Genomic DNA, 12,271 nt, shown 5'->3' with positions numbered 1-12,271 from the left:
AGGAAAAAAAAACTGGGACATTTTAAAAGCAGCTGGAAAAGAACCTAAATGACAGAGGATGAATGAGGACTGTCCCTACCAAACTGGGACAGATGGACGGTATAATGAAAGTCACTGTACTAGGACCATTAGAATGAAAGGGAAGCCCTTGTGTGAGAGAAAATTACTAGGTACCTTTCAATGAAGAAATCATTCTAGAAAACATACCTCGAAATACCTCAAAATAATGCCCCGCACTATATTGCACAGTCATTAAAAATTCTACCTGGAATTCCTTCTCATGCAAAAAAAGTAGTGATTTTCAAGGGAAAGACTTGCAATAGCAACTTACAAAATATTAGATGTGGAGGTCTTTTTCCCATCTCATTTCATAAGCCCCAGCTGTCCCTATTAACCAAGGACAGATCCTATTTTCTGATAAGCATCCACAGTAAATCATATCCTCTATTTTTGCCTTTTTGTGGATGCCTTGCTAAAACTGTTAGCGTGAGTTGTTAAAGAGGTCATTTTTCAGCATTCAGATCTCTTCCCAAGTTCCCCCGCACAGCTGGCCAAAGACATTTTGCTGCACAAGGCAAAGGACAAGATGACATCTTCCCTCCATTCTATATGCAGAGGATGACTAGACTGGCAGTTTAACCTTCCTTCAACATCAACAAGATAAAGTGATCCAAACAGACATTTGCGAACTTTAAGAAGCCATCTACCACCCAGCATGTATTTGATGCTCTGGTGAGGCTAGTTTTCACCTGAAGACAGCAGCCAGTTTTACATAGGACAGGTTGTGTGGGTCACACAATTGTGTCTTCCAAGAGAGGGAAATGGTGGGAGGGTAGGATCTGCTGGCTGAGGCAGTCGCCTCACTCTCCCTAATGGTAGGGCAGGCCCTGATTCCCTGGAAGTTAAATCTCCAAAAAGGTAGTGAACGGGAAGCAGACTTATTCTTCAGAGCACATGTCTTCAAATATACATTCATGAACATTAAGGAGCCATACACCACCCAGTTTGCTGTTTGATGCTCTGGTGAGGCTAGCAGATAACAAGCTGGGGGTTGTTCACTACTTATATCTTGCCTTTTATCAAAAGGAGAGATATCTCTTTGGGAGTTTGCTGTTTGTGATGATAAACAAAGAGATTATTGTACAATATTTCAAAAGAAATAAAGAATACAGACTGCATGAATTATATAGTAGTATAAGGACTGGGCTCTGACAGTGACCCTTGGTATGAGAGTCAATGAATTACTTAAATGTATGTCCCTATATTCCTGTGAAATGTTGGATAGAATGTAATTATAATTAAACCACTCAGTGAAAAACTAGAAGGGAGAGAATGACATTTCCACCGCACATGGGTTTTTTCCCTCCCCTTTAAATGTTCCTAATTGGACTTGTTCACATTGGCATAACTTAGTTGCCTGAGAATTCTTTGTACACAAAGACAAACAGTCTTTTTTAGCCCCATGATCACAAAAACAGCCAGCAGTGAAGGCAGCCAGCAGTAGGTCCCTAGCATTCCCATTACAAGGCATTTATGCTTGTTCACGGAAACCCGCTTCTGGACCCTTCAAAGTGATCTATTTATTTCTTAAATAAAGCCATAAATCTTTGACAGTCTTAGCAGCTGTTGTTTTATATGCCTTTATGTACAAGGCTGATAATAAACTGTTGGTCTGTTGGCAGCATCACACATGGCCACATGACGTTTTCGTTTTTGCTTTCACCAAGGTACCATGGTCTCAGACTTTGTCTGCTGCTCATTCAAGATTTGTTTTGTCCCCCCTTGCTTCTGCTCTGTTTTTCACATCTTTCCCCCACCGCAACAGGTACATCCTCCCCACCTTCCATACATCACCTGAAATAAATCCATTCTTACAAGACATAGGGTGCATCTACACTGTAGAAATAATGCAGTTTGGCACCACTTTATGTGGTATAGCTCCATCCTATAGAATCCTGGGATTTGTAGTTTAACAAGGTCGTTGGCCTTCTCTGCCAAAGAATGCTGGTGCCTCACAAAACTACACGGTTGAGGACCAATTCTGTGATAAATTCACACATGGCTGTTTTGCACAGAAAACATCATTTTCTGCACAGGATGTAACCCTGGTTAGTACTTGGATGGGAGACCGCCAATGAATGCCAAGGGCTGTAGACTGTATTTTAAAGGAAGGATCTGGCAAAACCACCACTGAATATTCCTTGCCTATGAAAACCCTATGGAATTCATGGGGTCACTGTAAGTAAAAACATGACCTGAAGGCACATGCACACATAGATAGAAAATTTCCTGTGCAGAAAACGATGCTTCCTGTGCAAAATAGCCACGCGTTAATTTTGTGTAGACTAAGTCCAGCATTGTGAATAGGCTCCAAAAATGATAAAATATTTGTTGCTTCCTTCAAGAAGAAATTTAGTGAAAATTAGTGAAGAATTTTATCCCTATATTAGATTCAGTCAAAGCTTACTAAGCTATGCTCTTGCTCACTATAGACCACTCCTCTTCATTATAATCACAATAGCATTTCAAGCTTAATTCCACTGGAACGGCTGCATCTGTCCTCCTTGAATCTTAAGGAACAGCTACAAAAATAATCTGTAGAATTAGTGATTTTTTTTCTCAAGAAACTCCACAAATGGTTTCACCTAAAGCAAATGTCAAATGGTTTCACCTAAAGCAAAATTCAAAATGACGGTGGGGTTTCTAAGTTAAAGGCAGGAAAGGAGGAATTTCCAGGGAAGCCAGGAGATAAATCCAGTGGAATACCTAAAACAAATTATACATATCTTCAATCTCAAATGAAGGACAATTGTCCACCATTCTCATGCCTTAACCTGAACCACTTAAAGATTGCTAGCATAATAAGAAGCTTTCTTTTGTCAAATAAACCATAACAATCTGTAGTGTGAGAAAGGCTGCCGCTCAGCTCACCAGGCAGGCAGCGTTGCCACCGGGGGCCTGGCGCCACGGAGGTCTGGCACACCCCAGCATGCTTTGCTGGGGTGCTCTGGCCTCCAATTGGCCGGCCGAGGGGGGGAAAGGAGGGACTTCCACCTCCTGAGCGATGCTCTAGGAGGCGGATAGTCCCTCTCTATGGTCACCCCGGTCCTCCAGGGCAGCCGATTGGCTGGCTGCTCCTGGGGGCGGGGCAACTCCCCTCTCAGCCCCCACCTTTGGAATAGGCCTATATATAGGCCATGTGGTGTCTTGCTTGGCACCATTTTTGCTTGGCTCTCCCACCTGCCCTCCCTAGGGTGCGTGGTTTGCTGTCACAACTTTTGGGGCGGCAGCAGAGGTTCTGGATCGGGTAGGCATGGTCTAGAAGGTTGCATAGCACTGTATCAGGAGTCCCTATGGGACACGAGAGCGATGAGGACATACGTTGTGGTCATTGCAGGGGCCATAACGTGACACCGCTTCCCGGTGACTAGGGGCTTTAGTTAAATGCAATCTGTGGGTTGCATGAATACGAGAGGGTGTTAATCTAGCCCCTAGCTCATCCCGATGCCTTGCTTTATATGACATGTCATTTATCCTACAACGGCAGTTTGTAAGATGATAATAATAATAAAATTTATTTGTATCCCGCCTCTCTGAGAACAATCGGGGCAGTTAACGAAGTTAAAAATACAGAACATATAAAATCCCTAATACCCTCCCCTCCTTAAAAAAGTATTAAATCCAATACAGTATTTAAAAAGGCACAAAACAAAAAATACACAAACAAACATACAAGTTAAAAACTGACCAAAAAGTCAGCAACATCACACCCGCAAACAATCAGTGGGAGCAGCAGTATCTTTCCCAGACGTTCTTCTAAGGCTGGGTTCTCTATTCTGGGAAGGCCTGCCAGAAGAGATCTGCCTTAACAGCCTTTTTAAAGCTATCTAAGGATGTAAGTAGATGGATCTCATCTGGCAGGCCGTTCCACAGTCTGGGGGCGATGATGGAAAATGCCCTCTGGGAGGTAGTCGAAAGCCTAGATTTTTGTGGCTGAAGTAGGCCTCTCCCAGAAGAGCGGAGTGCGCAGAACTCATGCTTTTGGCCAACCCTACCTTTTGCTGATGCTTGCGTTAATAAAGTTGTGGCCTTTCCTCCACATGCAGCTTTGCGTTTTATTGTGGCGACACCCTCACAGGCAAGGTCATAACTTTCTTCATCCTATGTTGACATTGTCCAGGGATGTCATCTTTCCTCTCCAATTCTTTAAGCAGGTTCTGCTGCTAAGTATGCCAACTAGTGTACACTTGCCCACAACACAGCTTTACCGCCCTTTGTCAAAATAACCAATACATTATCGTAATGTACAATGTTGTTTCATGATGCAATACAATGCACATTGCACAGGGCAAGCCAACTTCATAGAATCATACAATCCTAGAGTTGGAAAAGACCACAAGGGCCATGCAAGTAGACATAATAAAATCAGTCCGGACAGATGCCCATCTAGCCTCTGTTTAAAAACCTCCAAAGAAGGAGACTCTAAAACTCTCTGAAGGAGCGTGTTCCACTGTCAAACAGCACATACTATCAGGAAGTTCTTTTTACAAACAAGCTTCATTTATATACCGCTTCATACTGCCCAAGCAGAGTCTAAGCGGTTTACAACTGTAAGCTAATTTGCCTCCAACAATCTGGGTACTCATTTTGGCGACCTCAGAAGGATGCAAGCCTGAGTCAAGCTTGAGCCCTTTTGCTGGTCTTGAACTTGCAACCTTGTGGTTTTGAGTGAGTGGCTGCAGTACAGGCATTTAACCACTGCGCCACCAGGGCTCTTTTTAATGTTTAACTAGAATCTCTTTTGACATTTTTCACCAGCATAGACAAGCTTGGAATTGCCATTTTTATCAATCTCTGTGGGATCCCAGAAGAAAACTAGACCCCAGTTCCCATCCTGTGATTTAGGAATCATACCTGCCAACCAATCCATACTTAACTTTGTTGGGTAACAAAACCATCTTCATTCAACATACTAGGGTTTGGGTGGAAGAAGCATGAAAAGTCCATCGACACCAAGTTGCACCATGTTCTGTATTTTGTATCATCACGGGATCTTTCCTGGTCCATGGGATTCTGGCATGCCTACTCCTTTCAGCCCCTATATTAAATACACTGACCTGTAAAATTCTGTACTGATTTATTTTACTATACTCCTCCCCACATGCAACCAGGATTCCCAAAGTTATAAGCTGGCAAATGTGTTGGGATTGTGATGGAGATTTGGCCTGGACAGTCCACCAGAATTTGGCAGCAAGTTATCACAGAAAGGTATTAAGAGAGCTGGGCAAAGATGTAGTGCCTGAGCACACAGCGATAACTGTGGAAAGTAAGAGGAATAGAGGGCACTACAAAGGCAATGTTAGAAAGCAGAAAGATGGAGGATATTTGAAATGTGCTGTAAACACAGGGAAAATGCAAGAATGCAGGTGTATAAACTGAGTGAGACAGAGAGGTATAGCTTAAGTAAGAGGACCAGACATGTAAGTGTTCCAGAAGTATTTCATGGCAACAGAAAATAGTTAGGTCATGAAGCAATTCATGGAAAGACTACAAAAGGAAAGTATGTGATAAGAGTGATAACAAGTGTTTACATTTCCTTGTGAAGTATACACATTTTCGAGTTTAGGTACTCAACATCCGAATGTAAGGATATGGAGAAGGGCAGTGTGTAATAAATAAATAAATAAATCAGAGTTGGCCATCTGCTGGTAAAAATCTGAGATTGCAACAACAAGTGTATCAAGAAAAGACGAGAGAGTGGCTGTTGCCTTCAGACATCTGAAATCACATAAAGAAAGCTTTCCAGATAACCTTGGTGGCAATTTGCAAAATGTTTGGGAGGTGGTGATAAATCACAGCTTATCTGGAGCCTATGCAATGAAGGAATAATTTCTCCCTAGAAGAAAGTGTTGTGGGGTATAGTCTACAAAATCTTATGCTGAAATAAATTAATCTTTAAGGTACCACATGATTCTTTTCAAGACATAGTAATTTGCCATTGAGAATTCATAGTCTGCCCATTGCTATGTGGGGTGTGGAACATAGTCAGGTGGGTATTAAAAAACAGTAGTACTGGGGTGCACATTTCTTCCCTGTTCTTATAGATTTCATTTTATGACATTGTTAAAGACTTGTCTTCTATGTCAGAGGTGGCTTAACCTGCTACTGTACTAATCCAATGCACAAAGATAAATCCGGTTATTTAAAAAGTCTCCCCCAAAGTAATGCTCCATCAATCAATGAAAACCCAGCTTTAAAACAATGTTCTGTTGTTTTTAAATCCCAAAGAGGGAGCCAATGGAGTGGGACTTTAGGGATGGAGACATTTTGGATCTCAGAGGAACTACCTTTTTGTATTAATAATGGAATTCACTTTTTATCTCCTGGACCCTGGAATGTTTTGCTCCCAGTGCCACATGGCCAGAAGGAGGAAGGGCCTGTCAGTATAGATATCCCTCCACACCATCTCAACACAGAACAACACATCAACAACATCTTGACAAAATAGTGACTAACACTGTCATTTTTCCCCTCCCATATACTTTTCACACCTTTGCCTGATAAAGAAGCAAGTGGAGTTTTGAAAGCTTGCTTTGTGTACTTTATGCATTCTGGTTGGTTGAATAATGATATCACTTGTGTGGATTTTGGAGGTTATGTTTTATTGTGCATTTAAAAGGCTATCCACTCACAACCCCTAAGTTGCACTTTTGTGTTGAAGTTGTATATGGCTATTTTGCACCTTAAAGTGAGACACCTCCCAAATACCTGTGAACCCACAAACAGTCAGAGCTTGGAAAAAGTTACTTGCTGTCTGTAAGTTCCAGAAATCTTGAGCCTGCATGGTCAGTGCCCTTGCTGGCTGGCTGGGAGATGCAATTCTGGCAGTTTTAAAAGTACCTTTTCTAAGCCTAAGAACCCACATTCATTCAATGCACAAAGATGTTCTTAGCATTATACCTGGCATTCAAGTTTCTTCAGTAACCAAGTTTCCAACCAGCTTGCCTCTGCTTTCTGTTCAAAGCTGGCAAGAATCTGTGGTTACCTGAGAAATCTCGAGGTGACTCCAGAGTAATGATTTATCCTTGTTTGCTTGCTACTGATGGTCATTCAAAGGGATTGTTGCCTGTGACTGACTGCTATGTGTTTCCAAGTGGCCCATTAAAGACCAAGTTAAGATTTACCTTGGACTAAATACAACGACCTAAATCGGAGTGTTAATCCTGGTTAGACTAGAACCAGTGAATCAGTTGTACTTGCCTACATGTTGACTCATCATTCAACAAAAGGTATTAATGGGTCAGCTCTAGATGGGATCAATCTAATACATCTGCGCATAAAGATTATTCATCTGTACTTATTCATCCCTATATGAACTGACTGCATGATTGTTTCAGCTGCTATACAGGGAGTTTAATAGAAAGCAAGCATCCCCGCTCCCCCAAAAGAAGTGTAATGAGGTAATGTGAGATCTGAGATAAAGTTATTTTGGGGAATTTAAGTGGTGTCTACATAAAAAGAAGTGTTCCCACCCAGTTCATACACTAACCTGTTAAGATGATGCACGGGGTCAAAATAGGTGGAGCACAAGCCCAATCTGCAATACATAGCACTTTGGATGAATCTGTTCTGGAATTGGGCCCTTTAAAGTAGTACCCATGGCCAGAGAATGGGCATATTCCAATTATATTTCAAACCATTGCTAATGTAAAAATTAAAACTACAACTACTGAGATTCTAAATGAGCTTTGTTTGCTTTTTTTATTTGTTTTGGGTTTTTTATGTATACAGGTAATAAACCTTTTTTAAAAAATATGTACAGGTAATGAAATCATGGCTGTTGCCAACACTGGGAAATGGAAAAGGAAATAGAAGTAAGCCAGGCAGACTAATAGTAAGTATATCTGCACTACAGAATGGTAGCGTGTTGATACCACTTTAACTGCCATGGCTCCATCCTATATAAGCCTGGGATTTGTAGTTTAGTGAAGGGCTGAGAATTCTTTGTCAGGCATCTGTAATGATATAGTGCACTGGAGACTCCCAAGTTCCTCATTGAACTACACATCTCCAATTCCATAGGATGCAGCCATGGCAGGTAAAGTAGCATCAAAGCACTATAACTGTGCAGTATGGATAAGTTAACTAGACAAAATGCAATATGCAACTCACTGAAACAGAAGATAGTCTATAGCACTGTTCCCAAAACTTTGGTACTCCAGATGTTTTGGACTTCAGCTCCCAGTTTTCCTGATTCTGGGAGCTGAAGTCTAAAACATCTGGAGTACCAAAGTTTGGGAAACACTGATCTATAGCCACCTTCCCCAGCATGGTGTCCACTAGATGTGTTGGGTTGCATTTCTTATGAGCCCTAACCACTGGCTGGTGATAATATGATTTGTGGTCCAACCAATCTAGAGATCATAAAACTGAAAAAGGCTGGTCTGCAATTGATTCATGGGGGGGGGGGGGTTGGAGGGTGGTAAGGAGGAGAGCTTTGAGGCCCATGAGTGAGTCTTTCACATCTTTCTATTCATTCTGTTATCTCCTTAGGTCAAACAGCTTCTTCAGGATTATGAAACTGTACAAAACAGAAAAACCTGTTTGGCAGAAGAAGGAAAGGGGCGAAAGAGTGTATACATGATCAAGAGTGATCTGTCTCTCAGACTACTTTTCTCTCTTGCCAAACAGTCACCACCAAAAGAAAGGGGAGGGAAGTTCCAACACAACACCTTCTCATCTGTCTCCAGCCTAAGTGGGAAGCTTGTTAATGGTTGCTTTCTGCACATCGGCAAAATCAATGAACAAAACTGTTATTTCAGAACCACGAGTATGTTTTACAGTATCAGCTCTAAAATCCACACACGCCATCCATATCTAGACTACAGTGTATGCCCGTTCCTTCTGCTGCCTGCCTTCCAGCCCCCACTTCTTTCTGTGTATCTGTTTCTGCTGCAGAGTCACAGTTTCATTATCTCCCTCCAAACTACTAGCATAGGGAATACTTTTGGAAAGGGTAAAGGATAAGATGGCTCCTATATGAATGGCTATGTGTGATTTGTCTGCCTGACCCAATGAGTCCCTCTCTGTCCCAACAAAATGAGGAGATAAATGACTAGCAAGCAGCTGGGGAGGGCCAACAAATGGCCCATTGAGAAAGAAGGAGGCTTCTTACACATCTGTTCCCCTACATGGCAGAGCCCAGATACCCTCTTACACTCTTGTCTTTACATTCATGGGAGAAACTGCAATGGCCTTCTCCAAATTGTGTGTCATCCATTTGGATCCTCTCTGCTGTACAGACATGCATGGGTTTTATGCTAGTGTTATCACTGTGGTTCCTCTAAGAGTCCTCTGACCCACATATCATCCACTAAACACAGTGTTTCACTCCTTTAAAAGGGGGGGGGGGTGTAGGGAAAAATGAAAGGTGCTCAGGCTCAAACTTTTATAGGAGTCAAGTATTCCAATCCATTAATTTTGCCAATTAATGCAAGAATGGCTTTAGTGCCATCATTGAGCCATGATACTTTAGGCTACACAGACGCCTGGAAGTAAAGGAATCATGTGTGCATGGCTTCTGACAGTTGTAAATCCATACAGAAAGCTGGACTCTGTGCATGCTTTGGGGACAATCTTTTTCTTTGCTTCATGGATTTACAGTCTAGGTGTCTCAATTTTAACCAGAGCCAAGACCAGAGCCAAGACCAAGATTTTTTTTTTTCTGCTCAGGATGAAGAACAAGTGACCTGGTGTTGTCGTTATGTGCCTTCGAGTCATTTCAAGCTTATGGCAACCCTATCATGGGGTTTGCTTGGCAAGATTTGTTCAGGGGAGGTTTGCCATGACTATCCTCTGAGGGTAAGAGTGTGTTGCCTGGGAGGCAGGCACTAAAAACCACATGAAACCAAGTTGGATGAAAGGCCACAACTTTATTAGCAACAGCAAACCAGAACAGAAGGATTGGCACAAAGCATAAGGTCAGGATCTGAAGCATCAAATAACCCCACAGTTAATCGATAAGCAGCATACCTGGTGACCGCCAGGTGTTGGGATGACCTAGGGGCTAAGGAACGCCAACTAGCCACCATCACACCAGGCGCTCTCTTGTTCTCAAAGTCCCTAGTCACCGGGTGGCTTAACCATGTTGTGGCCCCCGCAATGGCCACAATGCATGCCCAGCTTGCCCCCGGGTCCCTATTGACTCCCAAACCAGTGCTCCATAGCCCTGGTAACCAAACCAACCAGATCCTGGCCTATGCTGCCGCCTCAAGTTGTGACAGAAAACCCCAAGCAGAGTGTGGGTGGGAGAGCTGAGCTGCAAATGGCTGCAGGGCCTGGCTGCATGGCCCTTATATAGACCAAAGCCCTGCCTCCTCACCCCATGGTGAGGCTCCTCCTCCAGGGCAGCCCAACCAATGAGCTGCCCTGGAGGACTGAAGCCTCACCATAGAGGCTTCCTCCGTCCCTACAGAGTGGCGCGGGTGGAAGGGGCGGGCTCCTCTGCCCAGCCCAACAATCAGGGCGGAGAACGGCCCCAACCAGGAAGTTGGGGTCAGGGAGCCGCGCCGGCTCCCGGCGGCAAAGCAACCTGCCCGTGCAGTCGGGCAGCTGCGTTTTACTTGCTGAAGATCACCCAGTTTCATGGCTACGCTGAGAACTGAACCCTGGCCTCCAGAATTGTTGTCCAACCATTACACCATGCTGGCTTTACCTGGTAGTGGATGGATCTTATTTCAATACTGGTGATGGAACCATACCCTCTAGTGTCCCTGACAGTAGCAAGGCCAGCTTAGGTGGTTAAAGCTAGGCCACATGAAATACACAGTGCCACCACCTTGCAAGCATTCCTTAATCATCTCCCCATCATACTCTGTCCCCAGAAGCAGCTACTTAATGGTGGGCCCAACCTGGGCTACTAACAAGAATATTGTTACCAACACATAGCTCTTCTTGCTGCATGACTGCTGGGTCCAATGTAGACAAAGAATCTTTCTTAAAACAAACAAAGGCAGTATGTGAGTCTCCCCTTAACAACTCAATCCTATGCATGTTTTACACATAAGTAAACCCAGTTGACTTCCTTGAGGCTTAATCCCAAGTAAAAGGGAATAGAATTACATCTGAAAATGAGTGAGAATTTACCATCCTCCTGAGTGTGAGATAATATCACATTAGTCAGCAGATTGTAGAAGAATGCTTATGCTCTCTTTGGTGGGTCACCCAGATCTTGGGGCATTGGTAACTATGGACAGGTATGATGTTGTTGCAACTCTTTGCTCTAGTTTGCTCAGAAGGAACATTCTTGACATCCCATCATTCTAGTGTGAGAAAAAGACTGAATCACTTATTTCACGGGCAGGCAGAGAAAAGAATCACAGAACAAGAGCACATTGTTCAGACTTGATTCTGGAACCTGCAGTCAAAGCTAGGACTCAGACCTGTCCTGAAACATTGACAAAGACAGCACTTAAGCAGGTACTGTGGGCAAATGCCTAACCATGGATTCATGAAAAGCAGAAAGCGTGTATTCAGAATATGAGTGGATGTCCAATTTTGTATGCTCTCTCTCTCTATATGTGTGTGTGTATGTGTGGGTGTGTTGCCCATTGATGGCACCAAATTAAGTAATTACTTAAGGTTTGACTTCTGTGAAGAATTAGACACAGAGAAATGGAAACCCTGCTCAGGAGAGTGTGCGCCATCCGTTCTTGAAATGCCTCACCTCCCTGTCGCTTTCCTGGTTAACCATACATAGCTTGCCACAAAAAAGGACACTAGGTTGGACAGCAGACTTGCTTTCACAATACAAGCACTGGGTTATTGAAACAAGACTCACCGACAGAAACAAAGCAGTATCCCAACAAGTCCTTAGGACAATACACATACACATTTGCAAAGCAAACCTTCTCTTTGGCCCAGTTCTGCATCCCCGGGTGGGGCTGGATGCACCGTCCAACCAGCATAGCCAACACTTAAAGCCATGCAGCCAAGGTAAGCACTTTGGGTGATGTCTTTATGGCTAGCAAGAGAGTCGAGGATCTAATCCCTCTTAAAATACATGCACGCACGACTCCTTGTATAAAGTCACATTTAGTGCATTCAGTAGGCTCTAATCTGTGAACACGTAATAAATGGGTTTGTCTTTAAGGTGCTTACAAGACTCTTGTCTGCATTTCAGCAAGGAAGATGAGGGGACCCTGCCCTTCATCTCTTTGCTAGGGAATGGTGGGATGAGGGCAACCTCCACTCAAACCCACCAGTCCCTCCA

General features: G+C 43.3%; 1 protein-coding gene across 3 annotated transcripts in view; it reads right to left on the bottom strand.

Annotated features, from left to right (window-relative positions):
• The window catches only part of OPCML (opioid binding protein/cell adhesion molecule like), a 916,982-nt gene that overhangs the window by 422,746 nt on the left and 481,965 nt on the right, over window positions 1–12,271 (bottom strand). The window lies entirely within an intron of this gene.

The sequence above is a fragment of the Sceloporus undulatus genome, chromosome 6 (genome assembly GCF_019175285.1).
Source record: "Sceloporus undulatus isolate JIND9_A2432 ecotype Alabama chromosome 6, SceUnd_v1.1, whole genome shotgun sequence".
Taxonomy (NCBI): Eukaryota; Metazoa; Chordata; class Lepidosauria; order Squamata; family Phrynosomatidae; genus Sceloporus; species Sceloporus undulatus.
This window is presented reverse-complemented; position numbering and strand designations above follow the sequence as displayed.